Below are 22,721 nucleotides of genomic sequence, written 5' to 3' on the forward strand. Positions count from 1 at the left end.
GGACACTGGAAAGAAATATTTGTATCAACTGTTTTTGGTTCTAATAAAGTATCTGCTTATCTAATGGCTCAATAAGTGCATTGCTCTGCAAATGACAGAGCCACAAAGGTCAGCAAGGGCCCCATGCTTGAACGTCAATCTGTGCTGTGATTTCAGCCGTGCCCACCGCACATTCTCGCTTCACTCTGCAATGGTGAAAAGCTTTCAGCCCTCTTGCTTTCACTCTGAAACTTTCTTTCTCAATCCCTTTGTCATTTTACATCATTAACTTGATCATTGCATCTTTGATCAACTATACCTTAAAGCAAGGGCGCCATGTGATGCAGTGGTTAGCACTGGGACTGTGGCGCTGAGGACCCTGGTTCGAATCCCGGCCCTGGGTCACTGTCCGTGTGGAGTTTGCACATTCTCCCCATGTCCGCGTGGGTTTCACCCCACAACCCAAAGATGTGCAGGTTAAGTGGATTGGCCACGCTAAATTTCCCCTTAGTTGGGAAAAAAAAATTGGGTACTCCAAATTTAAGGGGAAAAAAACTATACCTTTAGTCATCAACTTCTATTCTGGTCTAATGCCCAATTGTGAAGCTCCTTTGGCTCACATTGCTGTATGAAAGGTGCTGCAATCTAAATGCAATGAGTAGAGGTGCTCTTCAATTGGCCTTTGCGAGTAGGAAAGAAAGCCATCCCCATCCTGTTACCCAGTAATCCGTGCCGGAATGTTTGCAAATATGGGTGGCAAGTGAGAACAAGATCAGGATTTCCTATAATGCCCTTCCCGTATCCCGTCAAATATGCAAGCCGACTGGCACTCAGTAACAAGACACATGTGAACGGTCCCATGCAAATCAGCTATTGGAAGGCTGACAACAATCGCAGAAATGTATCCAGGTAGGATTCTTCATCCACTTGGGAGAGCAGGTAAGAAAACTGGCAAGCACGGTGAAAAAGAGAGGGGTTATAAAATGTCATGCAGCAGGCCCATTTTCTAAAAAAACTCTTTTAATTACAAGGCGACCAAAAGTGGTAGTAATTTTAAACACAGTAAAAAATCTCAGTAAAGTTTCCAATTAGTGCAGAATTGCATTAACTACTCGGTTAGGATTCATGCAGAATTCTTGAAGGCCAGCATTCAGACAGCCAGCGTACTTTCTCTTCACACCCTGTGGTAAAGCAGCTACTGTTTGAGCCCGGGAGGTCAGTGTAACAATTAACGCACAGATGAGGCTTGTGGAAAACAACTCAACTAAGACGGAACATGATTTAGACTCTGATTTACGGTACATTGTTTCCCTTTTATTGCTAAGAGGCTTATTTGTACGATTCAAGAAACCTACAATATAGAATAGTAGCCACATGGGAGAAAGTTACAAGATAGTCTAACATCACCTAGGGACGCGGGCGAAGTTATAAGCCGTGAAGAACAGAACTCAAGCAATTTACAAGTCACCTGAATCCCAAAGTTTAGGTTTATATCCTTGTAATTTTCTCCCAAGTATTTGTTATTTTATACAATCAATATACACCATCTTATAGTTTATTGGGTTGAGAGTATTTTAGTGTTCCTTGCTGTGCTTAGCAGTTTCCCACCATCTCAATGTGGTTCTGAGTGAAGGTTGCGAATTGCACTGTGTTCTTTTTGTTTAATTACAATAACAGTTTTATGAAAAAAAATCTAGTTTGCAGTAAGTTACAATAAAATGCCTTCAGTGGCATACAATCAGCTATTACAAGAATTTAAAACAAGGCGAGGGTTTAGAGCCTGTGACATTACAATTGGACCTTGTAGTAATGGACTTCACTGTTAATGGGTCACATTTCACATTAAGATTGACATTAGTACAAGGCAATGCAGGGCTACAGCTAAAATATTAAATTGCTTTTCTCTTTCTGAATCAGACCGGTGTGTTTTGCATTTCCAGCTCATTCTGCTTTTATCCTAGGGTCTTTCATTTTGCAAACAACTAATTATGATTAGGAAGCCAGATAGATTCAATCACCTCCATTCAATTGTTAATTAGTTGAAAATATTGAAGCACATTAAGTAAAACCAGAGCACCCAAATCTTTATGCTCCCATGCTGTGTGAGGACTGGATTTAGATAAAGTCAGAATGGCACTTCAGCACGCATTGAAGATAAACACCCATTAGAGGATGGGAGTGATTCTCCGGCCCTGTTACGTCCTGGAGCAAATCCCTTTATGGCTGAAAACTTTCTCAGGAGAGCCATAACGCCCCTTGTCAACGATGCAATCAAGGTTCACGCCTTAATTACCATGGATTTAAATACATTTAAATATTCAAAATCAGCTTCATGCCGAATCTTCCAGGAACGTCAGATGCTCCCACCTGCCAGCATGACGTGAGGCCCGCAGGAATCACTGCTGGTCACCAAAAACAAAGACCAGGTGCGATGACCACACTGGGGGCTCGGAGACCATTGTAGCCACCAGGTGGTCATGGCCCTGGTACCCCGTTAGTGCCAAGCTGGCACGGCCAAGGGGTTTGACAATAGGGAGGCATATTGGTCGAGTCCAATGCAGCGACCAATGATGGTGGGGGCGGGCGTTGATGCTGGCAGTCAATGATGGGGGTGTCCCAGTGTCCGTGGGTGGTTGGGAGTCTTCCACTTCAATTTGAGATCTCTGTGGAACCGGGCTTGCTGGTGCCTTTATCATAGAATTTACAGTCCAAAAGGAGGCCATTCAGCCCATCGAGTCTGCACCGGCTCTTTGAAAGAGCACCCTACCCAAGCCCACACCTCCACCCTATCCCCATAACCCAGTAACCCCAGCCAACACCAAGGACAATTTTGGACACTAAGGGCAATTTAGCATGGCCAATCCACCTAACCTGCACATCTTTGGACTGTGGGAGGAAACTGGAGCACCCGGAGGAAACCCTCGCAGACACAGGGGGCGTGATTCTCCGTAAAGGCTGCCGTGGGTCACGGCCTGTCCTGATTCAACCCCCCGGGCGGGGCTAGGAGCGCGGCCCCATGCGTCACGGCAGCGCGGCCTTGACGATGGTCGTCAAGGCCGCACGTCAAGCGTCACGCCGGCTGACGCGGCCGATGATGTCAGCCGCGCATGCACAGTTGGCGTCTTTTCCCTCAGTCGCCCCGCAAGACGTGGCGGCTTGATCTTGCGGGGCGACGGAGGGAAAAGAGTGCGTCCGTTACGGACGCACGGCCCCCTTGGCACGGCCGTGCCAATCGGGCCCCCAGATGCCTCAAACGGGCATCTGGCGCCCGTTTCACGACGGCAGTGAGCAGGTATGTTTGCTGCCACGTTGAAACGGGCGTGAAGGCCCGGCCGCTCGGCCTCGGAGAATCGCCGCTCGCCGTAAATAACAGCGAGCGGTGATTCATGGCGTGAGTCGGGCATGGGGGGAGGGGGGAGGGAGAATAGCGGGAGGGCGTGAAAAATGTCGGGAGGTCCTCCCGCTATTCTCCCACCCAGTGTGGGGGGGGGCGGAGAATCGCGCCCAGGGAGAACGTGCAGATCCGCACAGACAGTGACCCAAGCTGGGAATAGAACCTGGGACCCTGGAGCTGTGAAGCAATTGTGCTAACCACCATGCTGCCCCTACCTCCCACAATAATGGCACAAAACACAAAACATCCCCCCTTCTAGAAAATGATAAAGTATGGAAAGATCTCGATGGAAAATGTCGGTTTTCAGTCAGAACCTGACACTGCCATTTTTTGGGAAAATTAAACCTGATATGTCACAGATTCACAGAATTGTTACAGCGCATCATATCCACACCAGCTCTCCGAATTAGCAATGTACCATCTCCTGCCTTCTCCCCAAAGCGCTGCACATTCTTCCTTTTCAGATAACAGTCTGACTCTCTTTTGAATGCTTTGATTGAACCTGCCTCCACCACACTGTAAGGCAGTGCATTTTGGACTCGAACCACTCACTGCGTGAAAATTTTTTTCCCTTCTGTAACTTTTGCTTCTTTTGCCAATTACTTTAAAATCTGTGCCCTCTCATTCTCGATTCTTTCATGAGTGGGAACAGTTTGTCTTTATCTGCACTGACCAGACCCCTCATGGTTTTGAACGTAGAATCCCTTCAGTGCAGAAGGAAGCCATTCAGCCCATTGAGTCTGTACCAACCCTCTGAAAGGGCACTCTACCTAGGGCCAGGCCCCAACCTATCCCCGTAACTAGTAACCTCGCCTAACCTTTTGGTCACTAAGGGCAATTTATCATGGCCAATCCACCTTACCTGCACATCTTTGGACTGTGTGAAAACCGGCGCACCTGGAGGAAATCCACGCAGAGATGGGAAGAACGTACAAATTCCACGCGGATAGTCAACCGAGGCTAGAAATGAACCCAGGTCGCTTCTATCAAACCCTTCCCAATCTTCTTTTTTCCCAAGGAAAACAGTCCTAACATCCTCAATCTATCTTCATAACTGATGCTCCTCATCCCTGCAATGATACTTATAAAATCTTTACTGCACTCTCTTCAATTCCTTCACATCCTTCCTAAAATGCAACACCCAGAACTGGATATAATACTGCAGCTGAGGCTCAAAGTTCGCCCTGCACAAGTTCAAAAGAACCATCTATTCCCTATCAAAATGTAATAGGCTGGATTTTCCACCCCGCCGCACCACATTTCTGTTTCACCCCGCCGGCGGGATGCTCCATTATGCCGGCTGGTCAATGGAGTTTCCTATTGTTGGGCAGCCCCAAACCGTTGGGAAACCCCCACGCTGGCGGCAAAATGGAGAATCCCGCTGGCGGAGAATCCAGCCCGATATCTCCAAATTTGCAGATGATACCAAGTCAGGTGGGAGGGTGAACTGTGAGGAGGATCCAAGGATTCTTCAGTGTGATTTGGACAAGTTGAATGAGTGAGCAAATGAATGGCAGATGCAGTATAATTCGAATAAATGCGAGGTTATCCACTTTGGTAGCAAAAACAAAAAGGCTGACTATTATCTGAATGACCATAAATTAGGAGAGCAGAATGTGTCACAAGACATGCGTGTCCTCGTACACCAGTCACTGAAGATAAACATGCAGGTATAGCAGGCGGTAAAGAAGGCAAATGGTATGCTGGCCTTCATTGTGATAGGATGAGTATGAGAACATGGATGGCTTGCTGCAATTATTCAGGGCCTTACAGAGGCCACACCCAGAATATTGTGTGCAGTCTTGGTCTCCTTAACTGAGGAAGCATTTTCTTTCAATAGAGGGAGTGCAGCGAATGTTTACCAGTCTGATTCATAACTTCATAAGATACAGGAGCAGAATTAGGCCATTTGGACCATCGAGTCTGCTCTGCCATTCGATCATGGCTGATCCCATCTTGGACTTAACTCTACCATCCTGCCATTCTCCATAACCTTTCAACCTATTAAAAATCTATCCAACTCCTCCTTAAACTTACTCACTGTCCCAGAATCCACCACACTCAATAGATTCACAACCCTTTGGAGAAGTAGTTTCTCCTCAACTTTATTTTAAATTTACTACCTCTTATCCTAAGACTACGACCTCACATTTTAGAATGCCTCACAAGAGGAAGCATCTGCTCCATGTCTACTTTATCCATACCTTTTATCATCTTGTATACCTCAATGAGATCTCCCCACATTCTTCTAAACTCTAGAGTATAGGCCTAAACTATTCAATCTCTCTTCATATAACAAATTCCTCATCTCTGGAATCAATCTAGTGAACCTCCTCTGAACTGCCTCCAATGCCACTACAACTTTCCTCAAATAAGGGGACCAAAACTGTGCACAATACTCCAGGTGGGGTCTTATCAATGCCTTGTATAGTTACAACAACACTTCCTTACCTTTATACTCAATTCCTTTTGCTATAAATGCCAACATTCCATTTGTTTCCTTATTATCTGCTGCACCTGCATACTCGTTTTCTGTGATTCATGCATGAGGACACCCAGATCCCTCTGCATTGGAGCACCACAAAGTCTCTCCCCATTTAGATAATAAGTTGCTTTCCCATTTTTTCAAACAAAATGCTTGATTCCTGGGATGGCGCCACTGATGTATGAGGAGAGATTGGGTCGGTTAGGATTATATTCATTGGTATTCAGAAGAATGAGAGAGGGTCTCATAGAAACCTAAAAGATTCTAACATGACTAGAGAGGGTCAATGCAAGAAGGATGGTGGGTGGTGAGGGTATCCAGAACCAGGGGTCACAGTCTGAGGATATGGGATAGACCCATTTAGGACAGAGATGAGGAGAAATTGCTTCACCCAGAGTCATGAGCCTATGGAATTTGGTACCACAGGAAGTAGTTGAGGCCAAAACATTGTATGTTTTCAAGAAGCAGTTGAATATAGGACTTGGGGCAAAGGGGATCAAAGGATATGGGGGGGGGGGGGGAGAGGCAGGATTAGGCCACGATCACAATGAATGGCGGAGCAAACTCGAAGGGCCGAATGGGCTCCTCCTGCTTCCATTTTCAATGTTTCTATCATTAAAGCCTAGAAAACTGTATGCTTTATTAACTGCACCTTCAACTTGTCCTGCCACCTTCAATGACTTATGCACATATGCATCCAGGTCCCTCTGCTCCTGTACCCTTTTTAGAATTGTACCCTTTGTTTTATATTGCTTCTCAATCTTCTTCCTACCGAAACAAATCACTTTGAATTTCTCTGCATTGAACTTCATCAACACCTGTCCGTCCATTCCACCAATTTGTCTATGTCCTTTTGAAATTCTACACTATCCCCCTCACAGTTCATAATGTACAGTAATCATGCAGATAATAAAAACATACACACACTATAATGCATTTGTTTTGACTTAAATAGTGTAGTGGTTAGAGGAGATATAGATATAAATACATATATTTCACTTAGCAGCCTCTCCTCCCCTTGACATTTTCACATGAGCAATCCTATCATCAGGATATGTTTTAAAACTCAAAAGTTATGTTCCCTGATGGTTGAGTGGATAAATATATCATGTTGTGATTGTGACAAGATATCTGCCTTCTCCTCCCACCACTTGCTAATATGCGCTGTTGAAGAATGCCTGACAGTGGAACTGCACCCAACATAAATTGTCACCTTTGGGAAAGGGGACTTAAAAAAAACATTATATATTTTCATGAAGAAATGTCAACATGGTTTCTGTCAATTCTTGACATCAATCATATTGAAGATGAAACAGCATTAGCAGAAACATGGATAAATTCTGGGATGATTCACTGTCAGTTGTGTGGGTGTAAATGCAATAATAGGCTTAGCAGCCCTACCATGCCAGTATGTTTAGTAATATTATCAGCATTTACAGCTATAACAAAAGCCTCAAAGTATTAGCTAAGATGGTAAAAACAGAAGTCCATTAGACACTTTTCTGCTAAATAACTTCTCCTGTTCAATTTTATAAAATGGCATCAAATATCTTTTATTTTAGAATTGGTTTGTGATAAAATCACATCTTTGCAACCAAAGCAAGTCAGTTAATTGACCTAGCCCAAACATTGGATGGATTGGATTGGATTTGTTTATTGTCACGTGTACCGAGGTACAGTGAAAAGTATTTTTCTGCGAGCAGTTCAACAGATCATCATAGTACATGGGAAGAAAGGGGAATAAAAGAAAATACATAATAGGGCAACATAAGATATACTATATAACTACATAAGCACTGCCATCGGATGAAGCATACAGGGTGTAGTGTTAATGAGGTCAGTCCATAAGAGGATAATTTAGGAGTCTGGTGACAGTGGGGAAGAAGCTGTTTTGAGTCTGTTCGTGCGTGTTCTCAGACTTCTGTATCTCTTGCCCGATGGAAGAAGTTGGAAGAGTGAGTAAGCCAATGATGAAAACATTATAATACTAAACAAAGGCCATTTATAGAGCTCCGCATTTTTGTAACTGTAAAATTGAAATTTGAAGGTAAATGTGTACATTTTTACATAATTAATTATAGCAAAACACAATATATATTGTAAAGATTGTCACTGAGGAAAGTATAAATACTGCTGAAGTTTACATCTCAATTGAAACAGGACTAATAACACAATAAAACATGAAACTTCAGAACACAAAAACTTGCTTCGCCCTTCTGCCATAAGAAGCAAACATTTTGTTCAGAAGTTGCTGCAAAGAAAACTACTTAGGTGGAAATAAAACAATGATGCAACGATGGTGGTCAATTAAGAGCTTGATGCTTAATGACACACGGACATAACGACTTCACTTTTAATCAAAGGACTGGAGTTGCGTTAGTCAAAAACTTTGTACAGTTTTGAAATAAATAAACAAGCAACTGCAACGGGAAGTGCCTGGCAAGAAAACAATGTTTTGCAAAAGCTAGTAAATTTCCATCAATTAATGGATATGCACGTAATTATATCACATGCCACTGATACATTGTGACAGCCAAAGCCTGATCATTTGTCAGGAAGAATAGTGCAAAACTAATGTTTTCACCCAGCAGGGTTTTCATGTAACCTCACATTTCTGTCAAAAGTACACAAATAACAAGAAGTCTGAGGAATTGTAGACCTTGTACCTAGAGATAGAAATGGAAAGCAAATCCACAGGCAACCCTTCCTTTTGAAGTTTTATGGCTATGGTGTTTTTCTTACAAGTAGTATTAAGATTGTTTTTTTTTGCATTGGCGGTCTCAAAACACTGTGGGACTCACAGGATGCCATTTTACATATAATCAACATCATTTACTTCCCAAAAATGTTGTTATGGATTTAATTTACACCTGTACTGCTGAATCCGCAATATTTATTTAGGATTGCAAGATGGAGAACTCAGGCATAGAATCATACTATGCAAACTTGCCGTTATCTTTCTTTGTTAAGATAATTACATAGAAACGTACGTACAAAAAAGCAGGAGACCATTCGGCCCTTCAAGCCTGCTCCACCATTCATTATGATCATGGCTGATCAATACCTGGTAACACCTTCCCCCCACATCCCTTGAACCCCAAGAGCTATATCTAATTCCTTCTTGAAATGACACAATGTTTTGGCCTCAATTAGAACTGGACTAAAAAAAGAACCCTTTCAACTAGCATAAATGGATGGGTTTCCGAGACAAAACTTCCTGTTCTATTTAGTATTGCAAAATGTGAGGAACTGTGATTATCCATTACATGTATTAAAGTATCACCAGCATTACCCGGGATCCCTTTGCTGCCATTTCTACATTCATGAAAATTATTTTAGTCGCTATTCATAAAGGAAAATACACAAAATGCAAACAGGAATTTTCTGATGGTCTTTCTCAATACTAGATATCGTTTTCCACTATGAAATCATCTTCAGCTTGTTTCAGGACAAATGTCCTACTTAGTTATAATTCAATTCAGTTAACATTATATAAGGTGCTCTTTGTTGGATTTGGAGAAGAAAAGCACAGTGGCAGAGGTTTGATAATTGCTCCTGTAAAGTGCCTTGGGTCATTTTACTACATTAAATATGTTATGCAAATGGTAGTAGTTGTTAGTGAACCAACACTTTAGTAGCAGATTAGCATTGTCACAGATGAGATTCTCACAGCAATGAGTTTGAAAACTCAATGAGACCACTAGGAGAATAAGCTCCAAAGAGCTCACTCAGAGGTTCAGAAGCCGAAGCAAGTACCTTAATTACTTTCACATAGAATCGCATTGCCTTCTTTTTAGAAGTATAAGGAAAGACAAAAAAAATCTCTTAACTGACTTCAAACACAAACTATCCATCAACGCATCACACAGATTACCTAGGGCTGAATTCTCCAGACCATTCTGCTGGCGAGGTTTTCTGGTTCCGCTGAGGGCGACCCACAAGAGTTTCCCGGTGGCTGTGCTGGCAAAACGCAGTAGACATCGACGGGACCGGAAGAACCCGCTGAGGAGAGGGCCAAAGACAAGCCGCCTACGCCACCGGAAAACATGCTGCAGGGGACCAGAAAATCCAGCCCTTAGTCTTCTATCTCACTGCTGCTTAACTTGGCTGGAAGGCTTCCTCCATATCAGTAACTACAGTTCAACAATGCATAATTGGCTGGGAAGGGTTTTCGCGACATGGAAAGTGCAAATGCAAATTTTTCTTCCTTTGTTATTGTTCTGAAATCTTTACAAACAGGCTAAAAATAGTAACCACACTGTATTACCATTTTCACAACCAACTCTCATCTTGTGGGTCAAATGAAAGCTGTCTCAATTAACTTGTGTGGAATCTTCGTTGTACGAAAAGCCAGACCTGAAATGTTAACTCTGCTTTTCTTTCCACAGATGCTCCTGGACACCCTGAGTATTTACAGCATTTTCTGCTTGCTAGACTATTAGGGGAACTGGCTCATTAGAACAGTGACACATCCCATCTTTCCTTACCTGTGTTTTTTATGTTTGAGAATTGGAGCTCAGGGGCCATCTGGGTCAAGGTACTGGCTTGATTGCAGTACTGGACCACCAAATCATGACATCATTGCATAAAATGTCTGTTTTGCAGATTAACTGCAGTATATTCAAATGCCCAGCGGTAGGAGTAGAAACAAATGTATTGAACAGTAAAGCACTTACATACTAACACAAATACAGTGACTCAATGGAAGCAACTCTTGCCTCTAAAGCAGGGGTGGGCAAACTTTATCGTGCAAGGGCCACATTCAGAAATTCACAATTTTAAAGGGCCGCATAGTATATTAAGTAAAATAATTACTTCACCCGGTTATGATTCTGGGCGCCTCATATAGAACATAGAACAGTACAGCACAGAACAGGCCCTTCGGCCCTCGATGTTGTGCCGAGCAATGATCACCCTACTCAAGTCAACGTATCCACCCTATACCAGTAAGTAACCCAACAGCCCCCCCCCCAATTAACCTTTAAAAAAAAAAAAAATTTTTTTATGACTTGATCTTGGTGGGCCGCATAAAGACCTTTGGCGGGCCGTAGTTTGCCCACCCCTGCTCTAAAGTAAGAATAGCTGATTTCAAGTCCCACTCAAGGCCACGGGCACATAATCATGGCTGAGATTTCAGTGCAGTACTGGGTGAGTGATGGAGGTGAAATCGGTTTTAAAAGTTAAACTGAGGTCTCGTATGCCCTCTCAGATGGACAGAAATGATCCTATGGCCTTATTTGAAGAGTAGAGTGGTCGAATCATTAACCTTGCCGATATTTATTCCTCAATGGACGTGACTGAAATAATTAAGAGAATTGACCTCACTGTATTTTGTGGGAACTTGCTGCATGCAAATTGGCTGCTGTGTAACCACTCTTCATTGTGTTTATTTGGGCGGGATCTTCCGGTTTTTCATGCCAGCAGAATCTTCTGATCCTGCTGACGGCACACCCTGGAATAAATGGCAAATTACATCGGTAGTAGCGGGACCAGAAAATCCCACCACCAGCCAATGGCGGGCCGCCTCCTACCATCATGGGGAGACTAGAGAATCTCGCAAGTTCTTTGGTATGTCCTGATGTGCAAGGTCTCAACTAAATTCAGTTCTTCCTTTCTTAAAGTGCACCAGAAAAGTTTCTGATGAACTGAATTTAATAATTTTTTTTAATTGATGGGGGGGGGGGGGGGGGGGGGGGGGGGGGGGGGGAGGAGTGTCTGAATCCAATCGGCCACCTGAAAGTCTCAATTGGTGTGCTACGCTCCGATTTACAGCCCTAAAGTTTCATTACTCTTGTGATTCAGTCGTGTGCTCAGTCACACATTACTCTTCAGAGGAAGTTCTGCGATTTGGCGATAAATACAAAAATGGGGCTTAGATTGTGTAATAATCACAAGAGCCACCCATACAACAAAGTCAGAATTACTTAGTTTCGTTTCCCTGTTGATTTATTTTCCTCCGTCTCCTTAAGACACAGTCTCATGCTGGGATACAGTTCCACTACTGCTGCCCATTATATCTCACTGAAGTCCATGGACCTAGTGGTCAACAACAACTTGTTTTTCGATAGCAATCTTAATTAATTAAAATAATCCCATGCAGCTGCACACAAAGGTAATCAGTCAAAAATGGGCACGGTTAAAGAAGGAACTCTTTGAGGAGGGGCGACTAAAGCCTTGGTCAAAGAGGTAGTTTTTGAGGAGAGTCTTAAAAGAGGGCAGAGAAATATGAGCATACAAAATAGGTGCAAAATTAAGTCACTGCGTCCCTCAAGCCTGTCCCGCCATTTAAGAAGATCATGACTGACCTGTTTAAATCTTGAATTTCACATTCTTATCTACTCCAGATAACCGTTTATTCCCCTGGCTAAGAAGAATCTATCTACCTCCACCTTAAAAATATTCAATACCCTCCGCCTCCTGAGGCAAAGCTTTCCATAGTTGCTCAACCCTCCGAGAGAAAATATTTCCCCTCATCTCTGTCTTGCAAGGGACACCACTAATTTAAAAACATTGCCCCCTAGTTCTGTACTCACCCACAAGAGGAAACATCCTTTCCACATCCATCTTGTTAAGACCATTCAGGGTCTAATTATACTTCAATCAAGTCATGCTTCACTCTTTCAAACTCCAGTAGAAACAAGCCCAGTCTGTCTAACCTTTCGTCAAAAGATAACTCGCTCATTCCAGGTATCAATCTCGTAAGCCTGCTCTGAACCACCTCCAACGCACTTCCATCCTTCCTTAAATAAGGTGGGCAAAACTGCACACAGTATTCGAGATGTGGTCTCACCAAATGCCCTGTATAACTGAAGCATAACAGAAATGGATACATGAAGATATTTAGGGCAGGAATTCTAAGGTATATGGCCAGCAATAAGGGAGTGAATGTAGAAGAGGAAGTAACAAGATTTGGAGATATGCAGAGCTCTCAGATGGTTACAGGGCTGCAGGAAAACACTGAGCTGGGGAAGAATGAGATCATAAAGGTGATAAATTTATTTGAGTTGTTGAGGGTTTGATGAAGCCATGGAGAGTCCACAGCGAGTTGTATCAAAGAAACCTATTTTCATTTACACGGCTATAGTACACAGCTCCTGGTAGCGCCCAACCAGGTCTTAACAGTCGGTGTTGAGCTGACCGACATTATATATAACATAGATTGAGTTTCACCCGTCCCTTAACAAGGGAGCACGTACTTCACAAGTGACACGGGTAAGACAATCATTCCCACTCCAGTAGGTCACGTGCGGCAGGTTGTGATAGAGGGACAAGTCTCGATCAGTGAACAAAGGGACAATGGATGAGCAGGACCTGGTACGGATAAGGAACAAGAATTTTATATGAGCTGGTTTTCTGGAAGATGAAGAATAGGACTGGACAAAGCACTGGAATAGTTGAGTCCGGAAAAGGCCGGTTATCAAGGAAGCTCAAGACGCCATGGAAAGCCTGCCTGATTTGGCAGAGCTGGACACTCATCCCAGAGTGGAGGAGCTTGGTGAAGCTATTGACTCACTTGCTATGGGCACAGTCCAAGTGATGATGCCATTCTGCCCGAACACATCAAGCACAAGAAACAAGCCATCCGCAACATCTGCACAAACTGCTGGGTCTCTGCTGGAGAGAGGGAGCAATGCCCAGAATGTGTGTGATGCAAAGATTGTGACCCTCTACCAGAGCAAGAGTGACCACAGCACAGGCAGCACAGTGGCCTAGTGGTTAGCATAGCTGCCTCACGGCACTGAGGTCCCAGGCTCGATCCTGGCTCTGGGTCACTGTCTGTGTGGAGTTTGCACATTCTCCCCGTGTCTGCCTGGGTTTCGACCCCAGAACCCAAAACAAAATGTGCAGAGTAGGTGGATTGGCCACGCTAAATTGCCCCTTAATTGAAAAAAAAATTGGGTAATCTAAATTTATAAAATAAAAAGAGTGACGGCAGCGATTGCAACAACTATCATGGTATCTCCCTGCTGAGCATCATGGGAAACGTTTCTGCCCATGTTGCTCTTGTCAGTCTCCATATCGTAGCTGAATGCATCTAACCCGAATCCCAGTGTGGTTTCAGAACTGGAAGATGGACATTTGATATGATCTTCTCAATCCGGCATGTGCAAGAAAAATACCATGAACAAAAGAGGATGTGAACATAATTGGCGAGGTCAGCATTTATTGTCCATCTCTAAGTGCCCTTGAGATGGTGCCGGTGAGATGTATTCTTAAATCACTTGTGTCCATGTAGGTAACCCACTGTGCTGTTAATGAGGGAACTCCAGGATTTTGATCCAGCAACAGTGGATCAAAACAGAAGGAATAGTGATATAGTTTCGAGTCAGGATGGTGTGTGGCTTGGATGAGAACTTGCAACAGGCAACATACAGTTGTTGAGGGTTTGATGAAGCCATGGAGAATCCACAGCGAGCTGTATCAAAGAAACCTATGTTCATTTACACGGCTATAGGTGCAATAGCACCTCCTCCACAATAGTCCTCAACACCGGAGCCCCACAAGATGTGTGCTCAGTCCTCTACTGTACTCCCTATACACACATGACTTTGTGGCAAGATTTAACACCAACTCAATCTATAAGTTTGTGGATGATACGACTGTGGTGGGCCGTATCTCAAACAATAATGAATCAGACTGCAAGAGGGAGTTAAATCACTTTGTTGCATGGTATACCAAAAACAACCTCTCTCTAAATGTTGGAAAGACCAAGGAACTGATCATCGACTTCAGGAAGCATAGCATACACACACTCCCGTCTGGTTCAATGGTTCCAAAGTGGAGATGGTCGACTGGGTCACCATCGCCAAAGTCTGTCCTGGTCCACTCACGTTGATGCAACAGTCATGAAAGCCCAACAACGTGTCTACTTCCTACGGAAGCTAAAGAAATTCGACATGTCTGCATCGACTCTCAGAAACATCTGCATCACAGCTGGTACGGCAACTGCTCGGTCCAAGATCGCAAGAAGCTGCTGAATGTGGTGAACTCAGCCCAACGCATCACACAAGCTTGCCACCCCCACATTGATTCTGTCTACACCTCCCGCTGCCTCAGGAAGGCAGACAGCATTGTCAGAGACCGCGCCCACCCAGGCATTGCCTTCTTCCAGATCCTTCTATCAGGCAGAAGGTACAGAAGTCTGAAGACCTGCACATCCAGACATAAGAACTCCTCAACGACTCCCCCTCGGGCTGCTCTGTTCTCTGTAAGAACACTATTCACAATGCCGTATGCTGCTTTGCTCATGTATTTGTTTTGTTTGGCCCTTTATTCCGCACTGCAACCAATCACTGTTTGTCGATGTACCATTTGTCAATATTCTCTGTTGATTATTCTTTTGTCTACTATGATCGTACTGTGTACGTTCCCTCGGCCGCAGAAAAGTACTTTTCACAGTACTTCGGTACATGTGACAATAAATCAAATCACCCATATTAGTGGTGCTGTTCCCATGCATCTACTGCCCTTGTCCTTCTAGGTAGTAGAGCTGGTAGGTTTGGAAGGTGCTGTTGAAGAAGTTTTGTGAGTTGCAGCCTGTAGATGATACATAGTGTTGCCACTGTGTGTCATTGTTGGGGGTAGTGAATGTTGGTGGTGTCGATCAAGCGGGCTGCTTTGTGCTAGATGATATCAAGTTTCTCGAGTGTTGTTGGAGCTGCACTCGTCCAGGCAAGTGCAGAGTATTCCAACACACTCCTGTCTTGTGCCTTGAAAATGGTGGACAGGCTTTGGGGGGTCAGGAGGTGAGTTACTCACCACAGATTTCGCAGCCTCTGACCTGCTCTTGTAGCCAAAGTATTTGTATGGCTGGTCCAGTTCTGTTTCTGGGCAATGGTAATCCCCAGGGTGTTGATAGCAGGGAATTCAGCGATGGAAAAGCCATTGAATGTCGCTGCGAGATGATTACATTTTCTCTTGCAGGAGATGGTCACTGCCTGGCACTTGTGTGGTGCAAATGTTATTTGTTTATATATTGCACTCATCGATCTTACCAAGGCATTAGACCATGTGAGTATAGACGGTTTATTTAAGCTGCTGGAAAGAATTGGCTGCCCACTGTAGCTGCTCAACAGGATCTCTACTTTCCAAGTCAGCATGATGGGCAAGGTCAGCTCTGACAGGACATCAGGGACCCTCGATTTCGGCGGCAGGGTCAAATACGGTTGTTTTCTGACACCAACACCTTTTTGGCATATTCGCTTTGCTGTTGTCAGATCCCTACAGAGGGTGCATACTTACATACCGGAACCAACAGAAAGCTGTTCAGCCCTTCCGCTCCTGCGATCCAAGATAAATGTGTACCAAGTCCTCATTAGAGTTGTTCCATGCTGTCGACAAGCACTACTTTCCAACCCGATGTACACCTTCAGTGGCAAATGGGCAGACGCTCTCACTCCTGTGAAAAGTATGGTTTGACCAGCAGCATCAGGAAGACAAATATCATGGTCCAGTATGGAGACAATGTGAAGGTTGCTGATAGCTTCACATATATCATAGAACATATAGTGCAGAAGGAGGCCATTCGCACCCCATCGAGTCTGCACCGACCCACTTAAGCCCTCACTTCCACCCTATCCCCATAACCCAATAACCCCTCCTAACCTTTTTGGTCACTAAGGGCAATTTATCATGGCCAATCCACCTAACCTGCACGTCTTTGGACTGTGGGAGGAAACTGGAGTACCCGGAGGAAACCCACGCACACACGGGGAGGATGTGCAGACTCCACACAGACAGTGACCTAGCGGAGAATCGAAACTGGGACCCTGGCACTGTGAAGCCACAGTGCTATCCACTTGTTCTACCGTGGTGCCCTGGCTCAACAATCACCAGCAATCTGCCGCCTGATGCTGAAATCAACGTACACACATCGCAAATGTTGTAGTTGTAATGTCCAAGCTGAGTAGGCATGTGGAACAACAGCAACCTGACTGAGAACACCAAACAGAGTCAACCAAGCCTGCAACCCCCAAAGGATTCCTCCCACAGTGCTGAGCCATGGACAACAGGAGAAAAGGCTGGATAGTTTCCACCCTCGCTATCTCAGGCATATAGCCTCGGCGTCTCTTGGCAGGTCAAGGTCATTAACTTGGGAGGTCCTGAAGCAGGCTAATTCCATCAGCATGCACTCTTTGCTAAGCCAACCGTGTCTGAGCCGGCTCAGCCACATTCGTCCGATAGATGATGGCCATATACCCAAAGTTCTTCCACTGGGTCACAGCCTCTTGGGTATCCAGGGTATCCACACCCCAACTGCAAGGAAAATATGAAGATGTTGACACTGACAACTGAGTGATGGTTGCTGATGACTGTAACCTCTGGAGGCTGACTGTATGGAAGGGCATTGGAAGGTGCACGCAGAACTGAAAAGCTTAGCTGGCAGCAAAGAGGGCTAAGAGAAAACAGGGGCCAAAGATCCTGCACCTCCTCAGCTCACTGTCATTCTCTGCAGCAAATGGAGCAGAGACTGCCAAGCCAGAATGGGCTCCTGAGCTACACCAGATGTTGCCTTTCACAGAGTTGAACGCTACAGTGCAAACCATGGTCTGGCAAGGCAGCACGCCACCACCAAAATATTTATTTGGAAGTTTCATATATAATGGGAATTGTAGATTCTTATCTTAGGCTTCATTCTTTAAAACCATAGATTTGAATTTATAAAATCCAAGGAAGAATAAAGCAAAACGGATACAGGCCTTTTTGAACTGTTCCATTGTTTGGGGTCCAAAACATTTGTTTTGTTTAGTTGACTTAGCCCAAGTTGAGAAATGTCGGACACCACCAACACTAGAAAAAGAAGAATGGTTGGACGGAATAAGAGCTATGTAGTTCAGTATGAGTTCCGAAAGCCTACATTTAATATTGGAGGAAGAGAAACCTGAGGGAGGTAAAGGTTGAGCTTTGATGCCAGGAAAGAATGAGTCAAGGTTTCAACATAGTGAAAATGGAAACAAAAGAGTTGGGTGGCTTTTTAGAGACAGAAGAAGATAGTTTAGTCACTTTGAAAATCTACTAAATGTTGTACAGTAAGAAGTCTTACAACACCAGGTTAAAGTCCAACAGGTTTGTTTCAAACACTAGCTTTCGGAGCACTGCTGAGGAAGGAGCAGTGCTCCGAAAGCTAGTGTTTGAAACAAACCTGTTGAACTTTAACCTGGTGTTGTAATATTTCTTACTGTGCTCACCCCAGTCCAACGCCGGCATCTCCACATCATGGCTACTAAATGTTGTAATGGTCTGTCTGCAAACATTATACACAAATGGGGGATATATTGTTAATACTTTTAACATTTGAGACATTAACTGTTCGCACCACACACAAGGACCATGACAAAAACACGTTGCATCATAACGGGAACTGGCATGTTATTGGTTTCATTTTTTATTTTGTTTTGCAGTGTGATACTACATGTCTATCGTGCAGAGACTGTACCTGAGGTGATTCTCTGTTAAGTATGTAGAGCTTGACAAGACTATTACTTCTGAATGCATCTGGAGTTTTACAATTCATTGCACTTAAAAGAAATTTGCTCTGGCAAATACAGTTGACATAATCGTTGTCATGTGGTGGAAAAATAAGAGACTTGCAGTGGGAACCTTTTTTTCAACAACTGGTCTGACTGGTACCTTTTTCTGCTCCACCCTCCTCCCCGTACACGCACACACAGATATATCCCCAGAGTGCTGCTTATGCTACATCAGCTCAGATTTAGTTTTCATTAGTTTGCATTCTCGGCAACACAGAGACAATATGATGAATATTAAATAAACAACTAGAGGGAAACTTTTTTCCTGTTTTTAGTAAGCTCACTAACGAGAGATCAGATTTTTGAGGTTGCATTTATCAAATCTTATTTATGATGACAGAGAAACAAATTACAGAAACAATTTGCCCAAATGTTTGGGGTGAAGTCTGAAGCTTTCTTATTCATCGATCATTACATGGTTCAGAAGTGCCAGATGCACACATATCATTTATATATCATGCACTGAAAGTCACCAAAAAGAGATTTCTTTCGCAATGTTACTGTGATAATGATTTCAGGAGCGTCCACTTTATTCATTAATATATTTGGGAAAGATGAAAAACTGAGCTGTATTTAGAATATTTGAGTTGAAATATGAAATTCACTATTATTTTTAACAGCACTTCATCATCAGCCTAAGAGCTCTGTTTTGTGTGCCTGGAGGTGTGTGTGCATATTGGGGGGGGGGGGGGGGGGGGAAAGAGGTTTATAATATTTACACCTTTCTACTGTTCACCCATTACATATATTGTCTTGAAGTTCCCAGAAAAGTATGCTTGAAATTGCCCATATTAATCATACAACTTGCTTTCCAGGATTTTAAATATTATGCAACTCAATTCAAAAAGTAATGACTCCTTTTGCATGTAAAAATCATGAATCAAGTTATGAACATTCAATTCAGGTTATAAACAACATTGCCTAAAATGTACAGACAGATACTTGTATATCCACACATGCATGCATAACTAATTTGTCATTTTCTTGTGTGGATGAACATAATTTACAGTTGGAAAATAACTTCAGAGTTTGTGGGACAACTCAAACTTAATATTATTATTTTTTTAAAGTACCTACTTTCAAAAATGTCACATCTGCATTTTCTGATATATTAGAAATGTAAAAACTGTGGCTGTGCACTCAACTGCAATTTAAAAGTTATATTTAATAAAATGGCAGATGGGTTTTTAGTTTTTGTTAGCAAAACAATTCTAAAACATGTTCGTCTCTGAATTATTATAAAGATGTCAAGCTATTGTACAGGGTAAGCAATAATAGCGGTCACAATAAAACTCTTGAGCAGGGTACATTTGAAATTTGATACTCACATTAAGGCTCAAGACCCCAGGTAACCATGACACATTTTTGCACGTTTCAAACGACATACATCAGTTTCTATTCCCAATTTGATCTGGGCATGGATACCCATGAGGACAGAAATGGATGCATAAAGCATAAAATAATTCCATTGGTAACATTGATAATCTCAAAGGTTACTTCAGCAGAAACTGTAAGCTCAAATAAGAGTTTTCCCTACTCTCAAGTTCATTTAATAAATTATCATATTTAACTGAGGCCAGATATTTGCACCTTGCAAGCCACTGAATTCTTATATAAGTGACAATAAGCCTCTAATTCCATTATATAAAATCACAAAGAAAATACGCAAAAACAAAAAAAAATTAAGTAATTTATTAACCACATTTTAATGAAGTAAAAACGTGATTTCCCTCTATAAAACACACACAACAATATTTCTAAGTTACAGTATTTAGATTACTCGACCTCCTTTTAAGCAACCAGAAATCACATCAATTTATTTGATCAAGACTAGTTCGACAGTTTCTCAAACTGACCACAAATGGTGATGATAATAATAATAGTCACTTGTTATGTCGATCTACTCACAATTTTCTTTCCTACCTAATCATTTTACAATTTTGGAACTTAACAGATGATAGAAAATAACGATCTAATATTGTCAATTCACGTGAGTTAATTTGATCAGACCTGCTATGATCAGGTCACAAAATGGACAGAACACACACAACATATTAAGAGCAGAAAAGCCAGAATTTCTACAGCCATTTGGGAAGCTGAGGAACCCATATGCCTGGGCTGTAGAATGATTTGCCGAACAGAAATGCTGAACATTAAACTCTGGTTTGAGAAGCAAAATCACTTCTGAAATCGGAACCTTTTGCTGCAATCACTTAGAATATCCCTTGAACATTCAGACATTTCAGTTCCGCACTGAAAATACTATTTATGACGTCAACATTAGAACTCTTCTTTCTCACCCTCCACCTGGAATGTATTTCAGTACTGTTGTTTTAATGCTCAAGCTTTCTGATCTACAAGGTCAATAAATATTTGTTTTCTTTACACATTTTCCTGCTTTATATAACACCATCTTTTTACAGAATGTTACACTTTCAGCTGTTCAGTAGGCACAAACAAAGTCTATTGTTATTATTCACACTTAAGCTTGAAATTGTGACCAGATTATTTTTCTTTAGAGAATTCATTATAGTCAATAATTTGTTGCATTGCAAAAAATATTCAAATAAGCACATTTTACATCCGTTGGATGCCTTGCAAAAAGAAGTTAACTGATGACCAACAAACAGGCTGTTCCTGTTTTTTGGGGTGCGGGGAAGGGGGGGGGGGGGGGAAATTAAACATTAATTTAAATAAAATTACATTTGAAGCGTACTTTGCAACTTGCTGTCAAAAATAACTACCCTCTTCTGCATTTACTGTATTTACTTCACTCCTCTCAGAAAATTTATTTAGAAGGTCAGATTTGAAGCCAGCTATTTAAAGACTGTATAGAAAAATCAATGCCATTTTAAAACATATGAAGTACAGGTTCTTATTTTCTTTGCTCTGTTTCTAAATAAAATTTTGAAAAGAGATGCTAAAATTAAAGTTTTTCCTTGGTACTATACAAATTTTTTCTGTAATGCATTTTGTACTGCTACATTCAAAAGATTTTGTCAACCAGTGTCCTCCATTTCATTTCCCATTTGCAGTTCTTGTAGCAGTCATGTTTAATTTGTGCAAACGTACCTGTTAATTTCCTCATTTTTAAAAATCCTTTCTCTTTTACAATTATAGAGAGGTTTTAATTCAGTTGTTTTGAAGGAAACTCAATCACCCAACATTTGCTTCTCAAATTAAATGGATTAAAAACAAACTTTAGTGCGTAATTCTAATTAAGATGCAATTTTACTTTGCTCCAAACAAAAAGATTTCGACTAAACCAGGCTACGTCAAATATTCTTCTAAAAAGTAGCCTTGAAAAAAAAAGCTAGAATAGACTACATAAAACTATGATACAGCCATGGCCAGCAATGACGAAAAATTTAATCCAAAACACAAAATTACTTTTAAATGGATGAATATGCATAACAATAGTGATTGCATTCTTTGCTCTCTAATTTAAATAACGGCGAAGCCTCATAATTAGGTTGCTGTGTAGCCTTTTGTTTTTGCTTTGTTTATTCATTATTCTGATTTCTTTTCCACCTTCTCTGCCTAGAGCTATCTGTTGCCAAAATCAGTCGGGAGACTCCACAGAACCATAAGAGTTGTTTTGATTGTCACTGGTGCGCGATTTTTCGTTCAACCCCACAAATAATAAAGCATTAAATAAAAACAAAAATGCTTTCCAGCAGTATTTGCTAAAACACATCTTGAAAGAATTTAAGATAAGAATGAAAAGAATCCTTTTTTTAAAAAAAGCGCAGTTCTCGTGAATAAAAACTTTGCTCTATGCTTTCAGCGGTCAGCACACGGCATAAACAATCTCCGCAAGATGTTTGGCACGATATCAAGCTCGGCGCAACGTTGCTGTGGAGCCAGAACAATGCCCGCTGTATTATGCACAAAAATCCGATTGTCAAGTTCATGTACAAAGGGGAGATCTGTGTTTACTGAAAGCCTACAGTATCTACAACCCGTTAAAACACTCATGTAACTTTTCCAAAAAAAATGAAGTTTGCTTTACCACAAGCTGAGAGCCAAGGACCATGTCTACTGGAGTGGGCGCAGTCCTGTACTGTTACCGTAATACGTTACTTTTTTTCTAATTTAACAATGAAAATTCTGAGTTACTTGAGATAATTTTTATTTTAAACTCCACTATTTAAGAGCCATTACTTTGTGGTCGGGGAACAGTTATAATCTAGATTATTCCAATGTTATACAATGTTGTTTAGGAACTGTACTTTTTTAATATGATCCGCAATTTCTTCAAAAGTTGGGGGGAAAAAATCTATTTTTGCTGTCTTGTCCAATTACAAAGAACTCAAGCAGCAATCTTGTAATT

At 42.2% G+C, this 22,721-nt stretch overlaps 1 protein-coding gene across 23 annotated transcripts in view; it reads right to left on the minus strand.

Annotated features, from left to right (window-relative positions):
• LOC119962658 (transcription factor 4-like) overlaps nucleotides 1-22,721 on the minus strand; it is a 679,430-nt gene that overhangs the window by 174,819 nt on the left and 481,890 nt on the right. The gene's annotated exons all lie outside the window — the stretch shown is intronic.

Source organism: Scyliorhinus canicula, chromosome 3, assembly GCF_902713615.1.
Source record: "Scyliorhinus canicula chromosome 3, sScyCan1.1, whole genome shotgun sequence".
NCBI lineage: Eukaryota > Metazoa > Chordata > Chondrichthyes > Carcharhiniformes > Scyliorhinidae > Scyliorhinus > Scyliorhinus canicula.